At 43.6% G+C, this 22,135-nt stretch overlaps 1 non-coding gene across 1 annotated transcript; it reads left to right on the top strand.

Annotated features, from left to right (window-relative positions):
- The first annotated feature begins 545 nt into the window (after nucleotides 1-545).
- LOC117723581 (small nucleolar RNA SNORA17) lies at nucleotides 546-677 on the top strand. The gene has a single exon (XR_004608687.1). It is a non-coding gene; the product is annotated as a small nucleolar RNA SNORA17 (small nucleolar RNA).
- Nucleotides 678-22,135: the final 21,458 nt, after the last annotated feature.

Raw genomic sequence — 22,135 nt, 5'->3', positions numbered from 1 at the left:
CCCATAAGTTCAGATCTGATGCAACAGGTAATTCAGTCCCACTATCTTGATTTTACGGGAGGGAGGGCAGCAGAAATTACATCTCAGCATAACACAAAACTTGAAGCCAACTGTTAAGTGTCCCAGTTCCTCTGAACTGGCTAGCTAGAAAAACATGTCTGTCAGCCAGACTTTTTCATCCCATCTTCTGGCCAAATAGCTTTCCTCACCAAGAGCTACCTCCTCCCTGCTCTCCCGTCCCTGGTTTCTCATCTCCTGGCTCTTCCCATTTCCCTTTTTGTTTCTTTGCAGGTTCAGCTTCGTATCACTGGCAAGTTAACTTCTCACACCCAAATGGCTCACACCAAACAGTCTGATGCCTTTGCTTTCCAAAATGGTGCTTCCTGGTGCTTGTGTACCACAATTTTTATTCAAGACCACTTACCAAGGTGGTGGCTGCTGCTTAAGTAACTTGCAATTCTCATTAGCTTGGAGTGACTGCACTTTATCTTCCGACAGGTGGTTTTAGCCCTAGTATTTTCTGTGGCCAAAGTTTGAATCAAAACTCTGCCCCTTAAGACGTTGTAGATGTAGCTACTGGGTCACGTATGCATCCATAGGTAGCAGAGAGGAGAGGGGCTATGTCTATACTCATCATTCTGCCCTACATACATCTGAATGATTGCTAGCCTAATATTCACGGAAAAGAGTGAGCCTGAGACCGCCACTAGTCTGAATCCAAGGAGCCTGAACAGAGAGCTAGCCTGAGATGGCCATCACTCCAGTGGCTCCCAGGCGCCACAGGCTGCCAGGATAGGATGCAAGTTGAAGACTAGAAGAACCCTGCTTGGGACCAAGGGCCACAGACAGAAGTGAGCCCAAGACAGATGGGCCACTCGGGTGGGCCTGGAGAGAAATGACCATGAGACTGGCTTCATGGGTCCCAGACAAAGAGCTAGCCTGAGATGAACATGAGTCTGGCATCCCTAACTTGGGCAGGGGAGTAGACCACGCTTAAGATGATCCCTGACCGGTGCTATAATGCACAAGTATAACCCTCTGAAATCATGCCTAAAATTACCCCCAGACACTCAGTAGACCCAGGAACCACTACGAGGAGTAAGAAGGCGATGAAATGGAAGAGAAATACAAGGATGAGGGCACAGTGAAGAGAAGTAGAACTGGAGACTTGAGGGTAGTGAGGAGCAGTCTGATGTGAGTAGCTAGTGATGCCACCTGGGGCCATGGTGGGGTCTTGGTCTGTGCTGACACTGGGGACCATATCTGGGTCCACGGCCCTGCAGCAGCAGGGGTCTGTTACTATCAAAGGCCAGGCAGACATCCCTGGTCTGGCTGCCACTGTGGACATGTTGATGTCTGAGGACTGTGGAGAACTGGCCCCACCCCTCTCACCTGGGCATTCTGGAAGACCTGACCTTAGAAGCATGAGAACAGGAGAGCTGGTCCTGGTCCTGCGCTTTACCAGCTGTGGCACTCAGAAGAGCAGGCCTTGCACCTCACTTGGGTAGCAGGGTCGAGCTGGCCCTGGTTGTGTGGTTGCCAGTGAGCCCACTGGGAAGGCAGGAGAGCATGAGAGCCTGTGGGCTGATCATCTCAGATACCTCTCAGGCCCAGATCCAGGACTTTCAATTGGCCCACCCCAACATCCACCCCATCAATAAACTGCTGCTGTGCATGAAGGGTCCGGTTCTACAGACCCAAAACTACAGGACCTCCATGACGCAGGGCAACAACACGATAACCAAGAGGAGAATGTCCACGTGAAAGGGGACTAGGTCAGGGTTTTCTAAATTCTGTGTACTGGTGTCTCTTTTCATGTAAAACCTTTTTATGTGGCCCCACGTATATAGGTATATGAAATAGTTATACAAATTAAACATCAATGATGATAAATTACAAAGAAATTTATTTTCAAACAAGCCTGTGATCCTTAGATAATATTACCAATTACTTAAGACAAAAGCAAATTCTATGTTATTGAACAAGATGTGTCCATTTTTGTAAGAATTAGATCTCGGCTGAATATCTGACACCGCAGAGCATAAAATATCTTCAGTATTTTCAGAGCTCAGTGGTATTTTGGCTTGCTAAATCATCAGTGCTGACATCACAGCTCCTCGTTAATATAAAACACAAAGTGAAAGAAGTAAATTTATCCCAAAACTTGTTGGAAGTCCTGTGCTAATGCCAACCAAAATCCAGTTAAGGAAATTCTATGAAACCCAAGCCAACAACGCAAATGGCGGTTTCTCAAACCAAACATTCCAACACAATACAATTTAAAACAGCCGAATGTGATGCTTATGTGCTAAGAGATGACGGATTGAAAGCATTAATAGTCTTCATTTTCCATAATTAAACCACTATGTGTCTGTAAGAGCTGAAAATTTTGTACAGTAAAAGCACTGCACTTTATGACACACGATAATCTTGAACCTGAGCCAAGGGTTGTCAAGCCATGCTCTTGGATGTTCTGTGGTGTGACTGGGCAGGGAAGCCTTCAACCTGTAGGTCACCGATCCCCTTAGGGATCACATATCAGATAGCCTACATATCAGATATTTTCGTTATGGTTCACAACAGTAGCAAGCTTACAGTTATAACATAGCAATGGAATAATGTTATGGCTGGGGGTCAGCACAGCATGAGGAACCGTTTTAAAGGTTCACAGCATTAGGAAAATTGAGAACCACTGGTGTGGAGCAAAGTGTACCTGTGTGTTCAGACAAAGACTGAAGAAAAGTCACATGGTACAACACGGACGGACACTGACAATAATGTCAAATTCATTGCTTGTTTGATTTCGAATTTATTTTTGGTCACTACATACTCAGAAATCTGACTGTTGGATGTTTTTTCAAAACTCCAATATTGAGTTATGGGACCCCATGTAGAGTGAGAAACTGCAGTTTAGAAAACTGTGGCCCTGGTGGACTCATAGGCACAGGAGGAGCTGAAAAACAGCTTTTGACTCAGCAGCACCAACCCTGGGCAGCTGCCATGGAGACACTGGATTGAGATGTGCCGGTCCTTTTTCCTTCATCTCTGCCCTATCTTGCTTCTCTGTACCCTCAGCCATGCTCCTCTGGGTAAGATCAGAGAGAGCCGATAGGCAAGAGCCTCGGTCTCATGAGCAAAACAACACATTTCCAACTGTCCCTTGCTAGGCAAAAAGCTAATTTCCTAGAGGAAGCTCCTACTTTGTATCTCAGACCAACCCAACAGGAAGCCTCTGGGAAGCCTCTCTGAACTTCTCAAGGCATTCCATGTGAGGTCGTATTTAACTCAGGATGCCGGCTCGTGACTCAAGGGTATTTAACAGAAGACAGTACCTCACAGAGAAAAACATCACAACTAGTACTTTACAGCCAAAACTTGAATCTGATTCCTGCTCACACTGGCTGTGCAAATATATAAACAAACAGACAAACAAGGAAGTAATTCATCTGCCTGTATCTCAGCTTCTCCCATATGAAGTGTATAGAACAGTGCTTGATCAAATACTGATTCCAACAGGAAAACTTGAACTCAATACAGCCTCCTGCCATGAAGTGCATTTATAGCTCTACTGACTGGGGTATACACTAACAACTACAGGAATTCAGAAGTTGCTTTAGAATATAATCCACCTGAGATTATACAAAGCAGCTGGGAAACTTCCTGCTGCTCTGGAAAACAAAGGACCTGTCTGAGTTTTTGTCCATGAGGTGTCTTTGCCTACTACCACCACCAGCCCAGGCCATCATCTCCCTGCCTCTTTCTGGCTCATGGGCTTTGTTCCCACAGCCCTGCTGGGATGCTGCCACACGGGGCGTTAGTTGAGAAATGAGTGGTTATTTGTGATGACAACTCAAATCACAGAGCTGTCAAGAAGCCCTGGCTGGAAGGGGCCCCAGGGAGCAGGCGGAAGCCCCGCAACCTCCTCCAATTAGTGTCACATCAGGGGGAGGGCAGAGAGGCTCCCACGTGAGTAAGATCTCTGCTATTCACACACCCACAGCCCTGTGGACAGGACTTGCTCCAGAGGCCAATCCGGAAATGTTTCAGGAATGCGATGAACAGGAACATGATGACACATTTATGAACGTAGGTCCAAACTTCACAGATAAAAATACTGTGCTAAAATAGGGAATGGACTATATTCCATGGCAGCATCCTAACATCCACTTTGCTGGAATGGCTGAGGCTAATATGCTATTCAATAGTAATAAAGCTACTGTGTGTTTACTTCACTGGAATTAGGGGCAGGGCTATAGCAGAAGCTTGCACGAGCAGCTTCTACTGGGATCCCAATTCTTTCCCAGTGAGATTTCCAATGCTGTGATCTTTTCAGTCCAGTCTGGGAAGCCATTCCTACAGAGGTTAATTAATTTGCCTCAAGCCACACACTTCTAGATGGAGAAGAGACTTGACTCAACATCATAAACCATATTCTCAGCCACTACACAATTTTGTTTCCAATAGCCAACAGTATGCAGGCTTGTGTTTTCAGGAGCACTTCCATTTTGGAGTCAAGCCTACTGTTTTAAAGAGAATCAGAGTTACCTTTCTCCATACCCCATAATTCCTTTCTTCAATCCCGATCCTTCAGCCATTTTTGTTGTGATGGCAGAAGCCAGATTGTTTTTACTAAGTGTATATACATACCTACAGTGGTTTGTACCTAATACATGTGGATGGATGGATGGATGGATGGATGGATGGATGATGTGCAGATGGCCAGAAGATCTTCCAACCCCTAGTTCATTGTTCTACCTACAATTCTCTGTATGTCACCTTCTTGTCATTGCCTTTAAATGGACTTTTCAATGACTTGACCAAGATTTACCCTTGACTTGTGATATTTAGGACTAACAGAAATCACTCCCCCGAGACATCCCAAGACATGGAACAAGTTTACAAATCAAACAAATGACAGCGTTTGTTTGTTTGTTTGGGGGCTTTGTTTTTGTTTGGTTTTTCTTCTCAAGATGCATGGGCTCCTTCTTGAGATGCAACCAGCAATGGGGGCAGGGACAAAGATGTTTGTACTGTAGGGTTATTTGAAAATATTGGCCAAAGTGTTAACCTTTAAAACAATTTTAAGATAAAACAGGCCCTCTTTAGCAGCTCACACAGCTGGGTGTGGTTTTTTCCCAGGACTACTGCATATTCTAGTAATCATCTGGGTGTTTGATGCCAGAGGTTCTAAGTATCATCAGAAGTTGCTTTAACCTATTGGTGTCTTTTTATAATACTATTTTTTCTAAGGATTTTCATATCCTTGTGCTCATAGAACTTAGCTGATTTTTTTCCGTGTTGTGCTTTTTAATTAACAATTTACAGGATACCATAAAGGATTGGATGCTTCCATTTTTGTAATATTTCCAAGTGAGCATGTCATCATTTATTTAGCTCTCCTCTATTGCACAATTTATGTTGCAGCCAATATTACAGCCTTACAAAACAGCATAGTGATAAATCACCCCAAGGAAGGGGCTCTCTCTGAGCTCTCTTCTTGGACTATGGCCTTAGGGTCAGTCCCCAGCAGCCTGCCATCTATTCTTAATAACTGGATTTGTGAACAAGAGCTGAGCCCACCAGGGGATACAGAGCAGGAGAAGAAGGTTAACTCACTAGTCACTGAAGACACCGACAGTGTCGTCTCTCTGGACTATATGCCTCAGTCCAATTCTACATTGCTATCCTCTTTTCATTATAATGCGTTTTTATTCCAGAGCAATACATTTATTGTAAAAATTAAAGCCAGGTAAATATTTATAGAGGAAATTTAATAACTGTCTTCTACCATAATCTTCTCCACTTGACTGTGATGACATATTTTAACAAGCTGGTGTGTATCTTTCCCTGTATTTCTCTGTACTTATACTAATAATTCAATGCTATAAATGCATTTGCTTTATACAAATAGGTTCCTACATAATTTTATGTATGCTACACTTCAGATAACCCATTTTTTTTCTCTTTGCATTGTTATAGGACTGGGGACACAGCTTAATGCAGAGTGTTTGACTGCCACATATAAGGCTGGTGTCTTGTTCCTCAAAAAAGTATACATACACATACACACACACACCATAGGAATGCTTTTAGGTCACTAAGTAGCTCATTCTTCACAGGAACTGATAGTACTACTGTCCATAGTAAACTCAGACTTTTTTTTCAATCAGTGAAATTCATATTCTTTCTATGTAAGTTTTTTTTTTTTTTTTTACCAAAGTTATCTGAAAGTTGAGATAGATGGTCTTGCCACTACTAGAAAATTTCTCCTTCCTCCTCAATTCTTCTTCTGAGTTTCCAATTACCTTGAGAACATTATTGTTTGAATCTGAAATGCACCCCCATCACCCAGATTCATGTCCTAAACACTTGTTCCCATCTGCTGATACTGTTATGAGAGTCTCTGGAGCATCTATGGAGTAAGGCCTAGCTGGAGGAAGTATGTCACTAGAGATGAGCCTTTGAAGATTATACACCTGCCGCCTCCCTCTCTGATTCCCTCCCTCACCCTTCTCTTTCCCCTTCCTCTACCTTTTTTTTCTCCCTCTCCCTCCCTCCTCCTCTTCCTTCCTCATCTACACTATGGTACAAAGAGACTACCACAGGCTCTCACTGCCGTGCTCTCCTCACTGTGATGTCCCCTGAAACTATGCACCACAATAAGGAAGAGAAGTTGTGTTTGGTTGCGACAAACACATGTTGAATGGCCACTGTGAGCTATAGCATGTACATGTATAGCACATGCAAGGAAAGAAGAAAAGAAAAAAGAAAGAAGAAAGAAGAAAGAAAGAAAGAAAGAAAGAAAAGGAAAGAAAGAGAAGGAAAGAAAGAGAGAAAGAAAGAAAGGAAGGAAGGAAGGAAGGAAGGAAGGAAGGAAGGAAGGAAGGGAGTGACAGAGACAGAGAGAGAGAGAGAAAGAGAGAGAGAGGGAGAGAAAAGGGAGGGAAGGTGTTGGGAGAAACTAGTCTTGAAATCAAAAGGCTGTAACAGTTGAGTGTTTAATCAAGCTTTAAAAATAAAAAACAAAAAAGGTGGTCATTTATAACCAAGTATACTGTCCTGTAAGGTTGTCACAGAAACCTGCAATGTATGAGTGGAGACTGACCTCCATATCAGGGACACAGCAGGGAGAGGTTAAGACTAAGGCAGATATGCTACGAAGTGTGTGGGCTGAGCGTGGAAGTGGCTGGTTTGAGCTTCCCTCCAGAATGTTTTCAGCAATGTTTAAAATTAAAGAGACACCTTATAAAGTAGGTATGATCCTTGCTATGTGACTGGCATAGGTACCTAACTTAACAGTATTTGTTGTTAGACTATGAGAAATGTCCCTGTCAAGGATTCACTGGGGCTGAACTCAATTCTGTAACACACCAGTTTCTTTATTCTTTCATTCAGTAGGTACCAACTTTAGGCAAGGCACCGAGTTGGTGCGGCAGAGATAAAGACAAAGTTTCCCCAAAGAGGTGTTTAACTCAGGGAAGAAAAGTAAGCACATCATCCCAGTGACGGAGGAAGTCCAAAGGTTCAAAGGCTATATAGCCTGCAAATGTCAGAAAGAAAGGCAAGAACGCCCACCACAGCGCATGCAGAAGAGCCAGGCTACTGCTGCAGTGTTATTTTAGTTGACTCCTTAATGGGTAGTCAGTCACTCACCTTTCTGGGAGAGCCTTGGAAGCAGAGAGCAAGTTTGGTGGGCCAAGAGATAACAGAAGCAGAAGTCCTTGCCAGAATGTGGGGAAGGAAGGGGCTAAGAAGGAGGGGAAGGGTAAGATGAAATAGGGAGTTTGGCTTTTATTAACTACAGTGAGACCGCGTGGGTTCTATGCAGGAAGTGATGTAATCCAAGTCAAAGTCTTGAAAATCCCACTCTGACCTCCGTGTGAGAAGTGGATCCTGAGGGGAGTGGAAAAACCTCACCATGAGGTGTGGAGAGCTGAAGCTGTCGACTAGGCAGGAGAGGGCGGAGACTTGTACAGTGGGAATCACAGGTGACTACAGACTTGGGAGCCATGACGTCAGTGGCTCTGCATCTTGGAGCCTGAGGTTCTCTGCAGGGAAACAGAGCTGGCAATACAGCTTTGCTTTCTGGGGTTGCTGAACAGAGCTCTGGGAAGAACTGAGAGCTGTAAGCTGACACCTAGCCTGGTACCCAGCCCATAGCTAGTCAACCAATGCCAACCAATCTTAGCCTCCATGTGTTCTGTGCAGGATGGATGCAGCAAGTAATCCGGGGGGGGGGGTGATGCCAGGCTAAATGCTGTACAAGACTAAAATGAGAGAATACACGGGAAAGGAAATTCTTAGATTCCTCCCAACATGTTACAGACTGCTCAGTGAAGCAAACACACATAACAGCTTTAATCCCATTGACACCGTCACAACGTCTCTAGTAGCTGTGCCCACAGTCCTTAAGCCCAGGGCCCCTTTTACCAGATGAAGACAGATAGCTGACATGCTCATTTAAAAAAAAAAATCTCCAAATGGTCTGTGAGTGGGAGAGGCACTTTATGTCTCTGGTAAACTTGAGCCCTACTGCAGGTGTCTGAGTTTATCACGGAGAGGAAATGACTTTTTTTACACCTCATTTAATCTGAAGCTATTCGTGGTTTAAAATGTTTAGTGACGTGACCTTTTTAATGACTAACACATTGCAGGTGGTCCTGTTGTCGCCAGCAGTTAACGTTTGGCATCAGAGAGAAAGACAAAGAGCATTCAAGGACCACTCCAGAGCAATTGCCTGGTTCAAAGGACAGCTGGCTCTAAATAGACCCTAGTGAGGGACCTAGGATGAAAGCTTGGAATTTTTCTGGGTAGGAGAACTGTGCTGCTTCTGGGTCTTTCTCAGAGCTATACCATCCTAGACTTAAGAAGCAGGTCTTGTAAACCATGTGCCTATGTTCCAGGTGAGTCTTATTCTCTGAACTACAGATGGGTTACAGATTCCGGGAGCCCGGGGAAGAATTGCTAGAGAGGTCTTAGAATGTCTAGGTGAAATCCAGCATCCTAGAGAGGTTAAATGAGGCCAGAGAGGAGCTAGAGAGATGGCTCATTGTTTAAGAGAGTGGGCTGCTCTTCCTGAGGACCTGAGTTTGGGTTCCTGCACATGGCAGCTCATACCTGTAACTCCGGTTCCACGGAATTTGATGCCCTCTTCTGGATTCTGAAAGCACCAGGCACATGTGTGGTGCACAAACATACATGCAAGCAAAATTCCCATACATGTAAAATAAAATGAATTTAAATTAAGAGTCTAGAGAGAAGATGAGGAACAACTCCTTGTAGACAGCAGACCTTCCACAGTCCCAGAGCTCTTGGCAACAGCTGCTTTGCACATTCTAGGTACCCACACGTGAGGGCACTTTCTTTTGGTTTTTTTTTTCTCAAACTATGTAATCTGTAAGGATGAGTGACTTCCTCCATGACCTGGACAGGGACTTCTGCCATGGTCAGGTCTCCTTTGAGGGCTTTCTCGCTACTACTTTCTCGCTTATGCTCTGAATATTACCTTTAGGAAGATCTCAGTGGTTCCTGCATCAAAATTGAAACTGACTGGAAGGTACCCTGGCTTTCAGAGTGCCTGATAGTATAAAGTCTCTGCAAATACCATTTAGTCAACAGCCAGGAAAGCAGATATATGATTCAGCAACCCTATTCTTCCAGCAAGGGAAGGTGACCAGAAGCACGTTAGAACTCAAAGCAGCCCGTTGCATCTGTTAAAATTATTTTCCATCTCTGTATGTTCTCCATGTCCTGTATGAACACTGGAGGCTGTACTCCTCAGCCTTACCACTTGGGAGAAGCCGCAGTAGCAAGGTCTGAAAAAGGTGGCAGTAGGCTTCACAAAGCTATCACTAATAGCCCTATAACCTAGCAGTCAGGAGGATCATGGTGAGGTTAAAGCCAGCTTGGGTTACATAGCAAATTTAAGTCAGCCTCAGACACCAGATGAGACCCTATTTTGAAATCAACAACAGAGCTTTCTCCTTCCATGGAGACAACTGCTCTTCTCACACATGTCACTGTCCCCTGTAAGCAGGAATTTCTGGATGCTGGATAGTCTAATGGCATCTGCTTTGTTCAGACATCCAGACTCAGTGGTTTCCGAATGAGTGCCCTCCTATCATCTGTACCATGAGTCCACCTTCTGAGTCTCATGCTTTCTGAACCTGCACTGGCTGGCCTTAGCATCTTCCTCTTTGCTCTGTTTTACTCCGAAGGGAAAAATGGGTAGAACGTCTGGGAGACAGAGGTTGATGGAGAAGGTTGGAATGCAAACAACCTTCAGCCTTTAAGTCTTCCATGAAGAACTAAGCTAGTCGATGTGACAACTGAGGCTGGTCCCTAAGTTGGCTCTATTTCAGAAGTCTTCTTGGAATCCATCTTTGCTCTTCTTTTTAGTCATTTTTTTTTTAAATGACTTTTTTAAAAAAAGTCATTCGGCTCTAACACTTGAATGTGCCAACCCTTACACAACTTAGTAAAGCTATTAAAAATGACTGGGCTGTAGTCTCAAAAGGTATAGAAAGGGCCAACTTCAAACCATTTATCAGGCTCCAGGCAGTCATTGGTGGTGCCTGTTGCCTTCACTTTTGTTACATTTCAAGCCAATCTAAGGAAAGAAGTCACCATCAAACCATCCAGAGTGTCAGCACTCAGGAGGCAGAAGCAGCCAGAACTCTGTGGTTTTCAGGTATTCCTGATCTGCACAACAAATTCCTAGCCCTATGTAGGCAGACTGTCTCCAAAATCAATCAATCAATACATACATACATACATACATGTCATCATTGACTATGGTGTCAAACTCAAATTTGGGGTTCCATTTCTTAGTAAAATGACACCTTGCTGACAAAGTAGCAGGGAAAGAAAGGTTGTTTTATAAAAATCTATACAACTTCCTGTGGCCAGGAATGACTCCAGAATCATTAAGCTATAGGATAACCCAGTTATTCAACATATCCCATTAACAGATAGAAACACAAAATAGAATCATGTTTCAAATACAGCCTGTGAACTGCTGCTCCCTCTAAGACACATTTGAGTCCTGAAGAGGATTTGCTTTCAGGTTCTGTTTTTAGCTGTGCTTCTTATTGTTTATTTGAATTTAAAATATTGTATGGAAAAATTACAGGAAAATATTTGAATTCTCTTTCCTTCCTTATAGCACATCCTCACCCTGAAACTTCTCTGTCTCTCTGTCTCTCTGTCTCTGTCTCTGTCTCTGTCTCTGTCTCTCTCTCTCTCTCTCTCTCTCTCTCTGCAAAGCTGAAGAACAGTTAAAGTTACTACCTATATAGTGAGTACTAAATGTCCTGAAATTATGGCTTTTGAAGTTTCTTCGTTTCTGAAACAAAAAAGAAAGCCAGCGGCTGACATCAAAGAAGAGGCAATTCTCCTCAGTAGCAATTACGGTCTCTCAAGGCTCCTCAAAGCCCACCCCATCCCAAGATGCCTTGTAACGTGTACTTATTTTGATCAACACCTTTAGAAAAAAAGGACCTAAAAAGTACCCACCTACCTATAAAATTCTCACTGGATTCTTCCTGCCGGCGCTTGTTGTGAATCAAAATAATCTGCCAATAATGCATTCAGCTGTGTATGATTGGGCTGGTTTTTTTCTTTTAAAGAAAACATTTAATTACTATTAGAGAGTTGAAACTGGTCTCTGTGACTTACCAGATGTGAAACCAGACACAAGGGTGAGATTTTACAATTTCGGCACAGCTGTTTTCGGCCAAATCTGGTTTAGGACACCTCCGGTGGATTTAAAAACATTGCATTTATATTAAAAATAGCAGGGCTTCATATGTAGCCCAGCTGAAGGTCTTTTTTGGCAAACTTGTTAAAATCGGACCGAATCCCCTCAATCAAAGACCCAAAACAGCCTGAATGCCTTGGCCAGTGACACGTGCTGTCATTCCCTGTCCCCCACCCTTCAGCCAAGCATTCTCATAGAGCCGCATGTGTCTGGACTTTTTGTTCGAATTCTAAATTAAACCTCCAGTTCTTTTCATTCAGATATTATGAACTCTGAAAGCCAGCCCATAAGGCTGAAGAAGGCCTCAATAGTGTGTGCAGGCCAGAGAGGCTCTCTTGAAGCCTGGATAGCTTGAGACAAAAGTGTTGTTTCGATCCTCTGCCCACCCCGGTCCCACAGCTATGTAAGGTTTCGCAATGTTAGGAAGAAAATCATTCTCCAAAGCTTACTTTTTCTTCCTCCCCTTGCGAGTTCTTGAATCAGCAGCTTTTTATTTTGGCCAAATTGTCGCCACGCTTAGTGGAGCGTGCGAGACCCGGGGGATAGCTGTAATAACTGGGAAATGGGATGGGGCCCGTCCCTCTCGCCCTGAGCCCTGCCTCTTTTTCTGCTGCTTCTCAAAACTTTGAGAGTTTCAAAAAAAAAAAAAATGTATCCAGTGAAGGGGCCCTCCTTTCCCCCCAACTCTGGGGAATGGGGGAGAGTCCTGTTTATCCTTCTGCAGCCCAGCGGAGGCTACACTGAGACTGGTTAGGAGCCTCACTAGTGAGGGAGCATCCTTATAAAAAAACACCCAGACTGCACGGTGAGACTTCCGCCTCCCACAGACCCGCCCTAGCTTCATCTCAACTATTCCTTTGCAGTCTTCTAACTCTGGCAAGCACAGAAGCAAATGCGCATGTTGCTGTGTGTATGGACACGCGTGCACACATACAAGCTCTGTACTTACCTGTAACTCAACAGTCAATCCTGACGACCCTCCCAGACAGGACAGTACCTTCACCCTCTTTAAACTTACCAAGTAGTTCAATAAATGAGCAAGTTGTCCGTGTTCAACTTTTGGGCTTGAGCCTGTGTAAGCATTAAGCAGAAACAGCCTCATTCTGGTGTCATCGAAAGTGTCTCAGAAGATTAAGTTCCCAGAAGTGGCCCCTCCTCTAAACACATCTTTTTGTTTTTAAAGTCCCCCGCACGTCTAATGGGTCCTCATTTCCCTGCTCCCCCCATAGCACCTAAGTATTGTGAGCCAGAAATAACCCCACCTGATGATTCTCAGCATCAGCCTGGGTTAGAAAAAGCCACAGAACAGTCTGCGTTTGCTCAGGTAAAAGTCCATTGAAATGGTTACGAATAACATGGAAGCTTCCTCAGGGAGTCTGGGTTGATGGATTTAAAAGCCCTGCTTCCCTGTGACCGGCACCATTCCACTTCAGAATTGCTGTTCCGAGACAACAAAGTTCTGCAGGGCTGGGGCTGAGAGGACCATAGCAAGAAGAGATGATAGAGGTGCCCCGGAGAGTGTGGCTTGCAAAAACCCTCTAGTGTTAAGTCAAAGGCAGCACGGTTGGCTAAGGGAGGAGGCCTGCGTTCTCAATAGGCAACAAGCCCTGCTCAGTGACAGCCTTCCCACCTAGTCAAGAGCCTTGGTCTGATCAGCAGTTTTCAGAGTGTGTTCCCGAAGTGTGTTCATTCTCTGCGAGGATCAGATTTTAAAGTCAAACAGTTCAGGGGGCATCTGAAGACTTCTGAGGGCTTTTTAAAGGTTAGTTAGATTGAGTCTCTGAGGTCTTCAGTAAAGAGAAAATGATGCTTTTTTTGACAAGGTTGTCTCATTCTTGTGATCCACACCTATAACTCCCCATGTAGACCAAGCGGGTCTCTAACTCAGCATGCTGCTTGCCTCAGCCTCTAGAGTCCTGACATTACAAAGATACTTCTGTGGTGACAAACATCCACTACTTCTGCTATCAGAGACTTCCCATAGTCTAGCCAAAGTTCCTATTGTATTGGTCAAAATCATTTGTTAGATTAAAAAAAAATGAGACCAGGATAGGGTCCTCCTGTCTTATATTGCTGTGTCATCAAATCTGCTCTTGAACTCATGGGTTCAAATAATCCTCCTGCCTCGGCTCCTCATGTACCTGGGACTATAAACATGTCAACACAAACAACTTACTATTCTACAGACCCCACTTGGGAATGCTGAAAGTCTTTCCTGGTTACTTTCAATTTGAAAATTGGGCAGTCAGCTGATTTTTATAAAGAAGATCTCCTGTCTCCCTGGTCATCTCTGTTCCCACTTCTCTCCCCATTCCCAGTATCAGCTTCTTTCCATGTCCAAGATGGCACATACCCTGCCCGTAGTTGGGCCAGCAAACATCAGGTGCTCTACAAATGCCCAGGGCTGAGAGGCGGGATCTGTTTTCCAAATCTTAATGGCATTTGGATTGAACCAAATGGCTATTTGGTTTTGTCTGCGCTGGATGTAGACTGAAGTAAGGACATAGAAGGAAGAAAAGAAAAACATACTAAGGGAGGGATGAGGGGAGATAGTGGGAGAGAAGGGAGATAGAAGGGGAGAAGATGAAAGTAAAAGAGCATCTGATTTTTCTTGGAGGAGGCACCCCAACAAGGATTTGAGAAACAATTTCAGATGGGTCTAAAAGCCTGTTGGGGTGGAGATACCCTGTATCTACTTTCTAAAACCCCATTGTGGGTGCTTATGAACATTTAAGTGAATACTCAGAGTTCACTGTAAGGTTGACCAATATGCACTGAACTGTGTCCATACACTAAGCAGTTTTATTTAATCTGTGCCACAGCCTTGTAAGGTCAGGGAATGCACACTCCTCTTATGTGAAAATGGAAGTTCAAAGTCAAGTCACCTTCCCAGGGCTCACTCTCCTGACCTCTGACCTGGCTATGCACAACACTGTCCTCTGGCATGCTTGAAAGAGCACACTCTGCTTTCTCCCGCTCCCGGAGCACTTGTGCTTGTAGAATACAAGCAAAGCACTGAGCGCATTTCCATTGACCCAGGACTCCTTCTGTCTGTCCCAATGCATACAGCATAAATAGCTGGTGTGAGGGCAAGGGTCACAAGAATCACTGCATTGGTGGGTTTGAATATACCTGACTTCTGAGAGGACCCTCACTGGGCTTTGGGTTAAGAAAGCTTGTGGGGGGATAATCTCAGGGAGTCACCCAGCTTCTTTCCACATATCTTCCTAGGGACTTTGTAAAAACATTGAGAAGACAGGGAATGGCTTCACCTTGGTTTGGGGGATCATGGCTCACCCTACCCACCTGCTGAAGTGTGTTTCTCACTGCCCAGTATCTGCTTCTTAGTCTCTTTCTCCTTGATTTTTGGCCTTAAAGGCTAAGGCTCACAGGGGAGAAAGCTTCCAAGGTAAGGGTGATTACCTGGCAAAACCCTCCAAATTACAGGTAACTTTTTTTTTAATAAAAGGTCTTAGCCTTTATGATATTCATGATGTCTGTGATCCTCTCACTATAGCATAGATAAGACAAAAGCACATCAGATCAACGGTGTCATCCTCTCCTTCCACGTAATTCCAGGTCACACAGTGTTCCTTAGTCACTAATATATGAACGGTAATCTATTAGATTCTGGTAATCTGTGGGCACAGCTGGGTTTGGAGAAAGGTGGCAAGGATGACTTGAAGAAGCTCAGAAAGAAGATTGTATGATTGGTAGGAAATGGAGACTTGGAGCATTAAGGGTTCCCAGGAAAGGTTGAAACTGGAAAGAGTCTTATTTGGAGGATACAGGGTTGGGGAGAGATATAGACTCCTGCTTGGTAGGACTTAGAAGGACAAGGGGCAGAAGAGTATGAAAGGACAAGCCAGGTGAGTGTCCTGCACATGAATTCCCTGCATCTTCTTCTCTACAGTATTTTGTGATTGTTGACATTTTCAATGATATCTGCTTTTGAAATGTCATTATAGACAGCCACAAGGCAGTTCCCTTTGTCTCAGATGCAGTTAGAGGAGTCTATCAATTTTCTTGGGAAGAGTCCTCATCTCCAACTTAATCTGTATTATCCCAACAGTGTTTCCTCTTCCTTACTAACCTAGACATTGAGCATGTGAACTTCAGACAAAACAAAGGTGTGTCTGTATCCTGAGGGTAGACATTGGGAGAGTCTGTGCAGTTGTTCCTACCTCTCAACAAACCCATTATAAGTCGGAAACAATGCAGGTCTAGAACACAGCGAGAGTACCTAGCACACCGTACATCAGGCATAACACTATAGCACACTGGAAAGTGTCAGTAGTTTCCTATGTGATCACCTGACTAAATGGGAGCTGAGCTTGCTGCCTCGGTCAAACACTGGCAAGGAGTATTGTGTCACACATCTCTAGCCCCAGAAATCATCACAATTGAAGATCTGATATGTGGTATTGCAGATGTTAAGCATCTGCCATGAGCTGATGGGTTTGAACGCTTGGCCCTCATCTGATGCTACTATACAAAAGGTTGTAGAATTTGCTGAGCATGAGGCTAGAGGAGACAGGACCTGGAGGACTACAAGCTGGCCAGGTTCATGAAGTTTCAGCTAGAAGCAAGGAGTCCATCAGAATTGGACCATAGGCTATTGCTCTTACATTCCATCATATCATCTGGCTACTTCCTGTCCCTATCTTGAAAAATAGGAGTGGTGCTAAATTCAAAAGTAGTTGATTAAGTTGTTTGGTAGAGGAAATTACACGACAACATAGTATCCTAGATGTGGCACGGTTGCTGCTCTCTGCTGCTAGCCAAGTTTGAAGTGAGGATTCAAAGTGCAAGTGTGTCAGAAAGATATAAAATATGTGCAGTTTAGCAGGAGAATGGGTTTATTTAAAGCTGACAGACAAGATGGCTGCCAACACAGCAGGAGCAGCTATTAGAGATAGAAACACCACAGAAGAGAAACCACACTCCCTTGCCCAATCTGCTTGCTCCCTTGTCTTATAATTGTCTTCTTGCTTTGATTGCCTTTGTGGACTGCATTTCTTCCATTATTTCTCTTTTCCCCAGAATTTTTTTTCTTGTCAAACATTGTCCAGATTTCTGCACCTTCCTCTACCTCTTGGTCCTCTTCTCCCCCTTTTTCTCTCCCCCATCCCCACTTTGCATATCTTCATTTCAGCCTGGCTGCCCACCCTCAATGACTGGTGGCATCAAGGAGAAAGTGGTCTTAAAATAAAAAATGAGTTAGTCATAAAAGAAGCATGTTGTCATAGCAAAACCCTCCAGTGAAGTCTAGAGGTCCAGGGACTTAATCACCTCTGTGTAGAACCAAGTCACACTCCTCTCATAACTGTCTCCCCAGGAAAAAAATGACTGATGGGCGAGGAAGTCTAGATGAAGTAGAACAGAGTCTCCATTTTACAAAGCAAACATTTGGAACACTCTGCTCACTCAGGATATGCAAAACCCCACCTGGGTCTTGCTTGAGTATTTGGCCAAGAGTTCCTGAAAAAGCCATAATCGGGGAAAATCAGCAGATGGAAAGGGCATGTGTCAAAACTTCAAGTGGCTAAAAAGACGAAGGCATGAAGTGTGGCAGCCCTGACCGCAAGGCTATGGAGAGTTTTTGTAACCACACAGCAAGAGTGGGAGACGCTTTGGTGAGAAGGGGAAGGAACTCTGTATAAGCCCTCCCCCCACACCACATCTGCTCCCTCCTGAGCTTCCAATCTTCATGTTAAATTGAGAATGAAGGATGATGGTCTCTCTGTTGCTAACTAATGCTACAAGCAAACAAATGTGAAACTAGCATCTCCCTCCCATTTAGCCAACTGGGTTCTGTCTAATACACTGCCATCCCTACCCTGAGAAATATTAATTGTGATATACAAGGGCAGGGAGTGCAGGCAGGTGGGAGGTTTGAAAAGGTGTTTTCCAAAACAGTTTTAATTCAGCATCAGAGGAAAAGGGGGGGGGGAAGGGAAGAGAGATAGATGGAGAGAGAGGGAGAAAGGGGAGGGAAAGGAGTGGGACAGAATGAAAAGAGCAAAAGTCAGCACTGTTACCTTTCAATCAAATAGACCAGAGGTCTTGTGATCCATCTCTACAAAGCTGAGACATAAGACACGAGGCATTGGTGTTGGGCAGCTGAGGAGTGGGTAGCGAGCCATCCAAGGTAATGGAGTTTGAAGAAAGGAAAAGTAAAAACAGTGGCTGGACATAAACTAAACTATAAATGCAAAAACAACAGTGAAAAATTCCAAGTCCCAGGAGTGCCTGAGAATTTTAGGAAGTTTGAAATTTGAAAATGTCATTAAGTGATCCAACCATAAGAGCTAAGACATGGTTACCGACAGTCCTAAGGAAGATTCCCAGAACCACTGCCCTAAGGCATTCATGGCTGTGTCCCCATTCAAGGTGAAGGACTCCCTGTTGAAAATATCCCATCAAGAGACACAGCTAGCAATAACTAGAGAAAAATCCAGCAGAGCTGTGGAAAGATTCGTGGGAAAAAAAATTAAAAACAAACAGGGAATTAGGAGTTGGATGCTGTGGACAGGGAAACCCAGCATGCTGTTCTCATGAGAGCTCCAACGATGCTGAGGAAACGTCACAATTCTGTTGATGGAAATTCTTCAACTATTTGTTGCTTTTACTCTAACTACTGAGTTTTAGGAAGGGATCCACATGATGGGATAAACATGGAACCTAAGCTTTGGCACTGACTGAAGACCATGGGCAAGTCATGTAAGCTGGATCTCTCCACAGTTCTGACTGTGAAAAGAACTGGTGGGGACAGAACCAGATACACAGACTAAGAGTGCAACACACAGCACATGTCTTAAGCGGTATTGACAATTTTCCTGCTACTGTAGCAAGTAGTTACAAACCTAGTGGCTTACATCAAGCAGTATGCATTTCTATATTTTCCTGAGGTTATAACTGTTCTGGAGGGGTAAAATTAAATTTCCTCAAGGGCTGTGTTCCTTTCTGTCAGTTCTGGGGGGAAATGTAAGTCCATGCCATTTCTGGTTTCTAGTAGCTAAACACATCTCTTGGCTCACAGCCCCTTTCTTCCACCTTCAAAACATCATCCGACTCTCTCCTCTATTCCCGGCACCCTCTAACCACAGCTGGGAAAAGACTTGAATTAGACTCAGCCCATTTAACCAATGAAGGCTAATTCAACTGCACTTGCAAAGTCCTTTTTGCCATTCAAGAACCATGTCCCTAGGTAAGTAGACATTCTGCCTGTTACATACAGTACTTACTTAGTCCGGGTATATTATAATGAGAAGACTTTCCAGATTCTTCAAATAGAACAAGTCTCTGGGGGCAGGTGATACCTAACAATTTGAAACTATTATTTTTTGAAAGGATGAGTAGGTACTCTTTAGCATTTAAATTTTAAAAAGACAAGATATAGGTTTTTAACTATGAAACTATCTTACCTGTCGGCACATTCACAGGGTCTAATTAATTAGTAGCTAACGTTGATGGTGTCTCTGTCATGAGCTTGACATTGTTTTTGGTGATGATTTTCTTTTACATATCCTACTTTATCTAGCCACAATAACCTGAGGAACAGCCACAGCTATCTACTTAGAGACAATGAGAGAACAATTTCAAAAAACAGAAGTAATAATCCTGGTGTCTTAAAGGGAGGGAGTGGAATAATTATTAGGACGTTTCTAGATTCATCTTCAAGCTCAAGTTCAACCTTATTGGGAGAAGAATACCTTTTGAGTCAATTGGTCAATCTGTAAGATGAGACATTGTATGGCTGGAACTAGATTTTCTCTCCCCAAAGACCAATGTAGAGAGAGGATTATGACGAGTTTCAACCTAGTACACTATAGTCGTTGTCGACATTTAACAGAAGAAACATGAACCCAGTATCCAGTAGTCCTCAGAGTAGGTGAAGCACTGTTCCCCCATCATGGGGGTTGCTGAGACTTTGTGTGACACTACTGGGTCCCATGAAAGGCCAGCACAGCCTTGTCTCCAGAATCATGGCCACCCAAGTCAGCCTCCAGTTTACACTATACTCTTCCTCTGTGAGCAGAAAGCAGAATTGTATGTGACTTGCTGGTTTTCCACAAGACCATATAAAATTTCACGTTACGATGAATGGCTGAGACTTGGGTTTCATAAAACCATTCAATGTATTACAGTCTATTAACCAGACTGAAATCATGACCCTCGTTTAGCAGTTATAGACTGTGGCAGCACTTAATCCATATGGGTTGATTTGTGTAGCATTTATGATCTGAACAAGATCCCTTAATGCTTAAACTCATAACTGTGGCTTGAAATATGAGCATCAGAAAAGCACAATGGATAGGGCCCCATGTTGTGGTGGAGGAGAGGGTGTGTACTCACAGGTTTCCTAAGAACAAAAGGGTTTGGGTGAACTTCCCACAAACTGAAAGCTCATTTACTACCTCAGAGACTCTCACTGCCCTCACAATATTCAATTCTTCTTTCTCATCCCCCGAAGGACTCAGGGTTTACACACGTGTCCTTCCAGATCACACTCACCTTATGAACTTGATGAGGAGACAAATCCATTCCCACTGTCAGTAATCATATCAGGAACACATACATAAGCAAGGACCACCTGCATTGGCCCCCACCCTGGGAAATGCTTTGTTCTTTGATTTGGGTCATGATTATAGATTCAATCTGAGTGAAGGCTGGAGCTGATATTTACAATTAAAAGAGTGATTCCCTCTTTCTCTTGAAGACCTTAAACAAGTAGGCCCATTACCTTAGTTCTGTTGATAGCTACAGTCTGTCGGCCCATACCAAAATCCAATTACAACAACACCTATTGCATGTGTATTATGAAATATCTGGGCTTTTAACCAATTCGTAAACTACAGGTTGTATCGACACAATTTTCATTGATGCTACTCCAAGACACAAGATCTCTTGATTATAAGCAAAGGGCTTTATAGTTCATCAAATAACATGGCACACATACATGTATCTTGTCCTTAAGTTCACTATCTATAGGACAATGGGAAGCAGATGAAGAGATGCCTATACTTGCACCAAGACACTATGTCCTTTATAAAGGACAGCTGGGTACCCATCCTGTGATACAGGAGAAGATGATATTTACTCCATTCTATTCACTGAGGAAACATCCTTATAAGCCTAATGGGGAATAACAACAGTCAGAGTCCGTGCTTGCAAAGCACACACAAACACTAGACACTCGGGCTGATACTAAAAATAGGCTAGTCCCAAGAACAGACCTGAGGACAGAGCTGCAGGCAAGATTGGGCTATCATGACCAGATCCTATATCTTATCTTTTATTAATTGATACGATAAGTTTCTTTTGTCTATTTGGGGTAATTTAAATAAAGATTAATGCCTTTGTTAAGTAACCAAAGCTGTGACCTCTAGGTGGACCTCAGAAGTCACTACAGGAGCTCTCAGTTCTCAACTCCTTAGAAAAAAATTACCTCAGCTGCCAAGTGCATCTTCTTATTAAGATAAGTCTATCTTTGGGAAGACAAAAGTTTCTGGTCTTCGATTGGGTTTTCTGATGCCTCCAACGACAGTGGGAGAGCACAAAAAGCCCTACAGTGATTTCTCAAATTATAGCTCAATGATCAAATCATATAGAACACTGTATGGTGGCCTTAGTATCACCTTCCCCATTGGATGTTGGATTTTCCCATTGCACTGTGGCTATCGCTCCATCAGTGAGCATATGAGGCCATTCATCAGACAGCTTCCTGTGAGAATATCATTCTACTAACCAGACATGATGTTGTAGTTTGAGTCTATTGTATCTTGTATGTGTCTTCAAAACACTGGACCTTGAAATGCCCCAGGAAGGTAAGAAGAATGGAAACTTTACCCTGGAGCCATTTGAGTGTGATCCTCTTGGAATTGGCTTGCCATCGTAGAAGCACAGGACCTTTATCATGTATGGCTTCACTTTGTGGACAAATCTAATCTTTCATCCATAGATTAAGCAAGAGGGCAGACTCAGACATCTAAAGGTTACACTATAATGTATACATTATAGTGTAACCTTTACATCTTACACTATGATAAGAGAGTATGAATGAAAGTCCTCTCAGGTTACTACAGTGGGCTTCTGTCACATCACTGTGCCATACTGTCTATAAAGTAGGGACTCTCTACAGTGTAGTCTGTATACTCACTGTGTCCTCTGAGCCAGTTAGTCTCATTGCACACTCAGTTTGTGTCAACCTTCCAAGTGCCAGGATCCCAGGCACATGCCACCGTGCCAGGATAATGATAATTTACATGAACTGTAGTTCCCTTTTCAATGTGTAATCTGAAACGATTGCATTTGTACTGACTCAGTCTTCAAGGCTCTAGTTCATTTTTGTAAATGGAAAAAAAAAAATACCTG

The sequence above is a fragment of the Arvicanthis niloticus genome, chromosome 18 (genome assembly GCF_011762505.2).
Source record: "Arvicanthis niloticus isolate mArvNil1 chromosome 18, mArvNil1.pat.X, whole genome shotgun sequence".
NCBI lineage: Eukaryota > Metazoa > Chordata > Mammalia > Rodentia > Muridae > Arvicanthis > Arvicanthis niloticus.
This window is presented reverse-complemented; position numbering and strand designations above follow the sequence as displayed.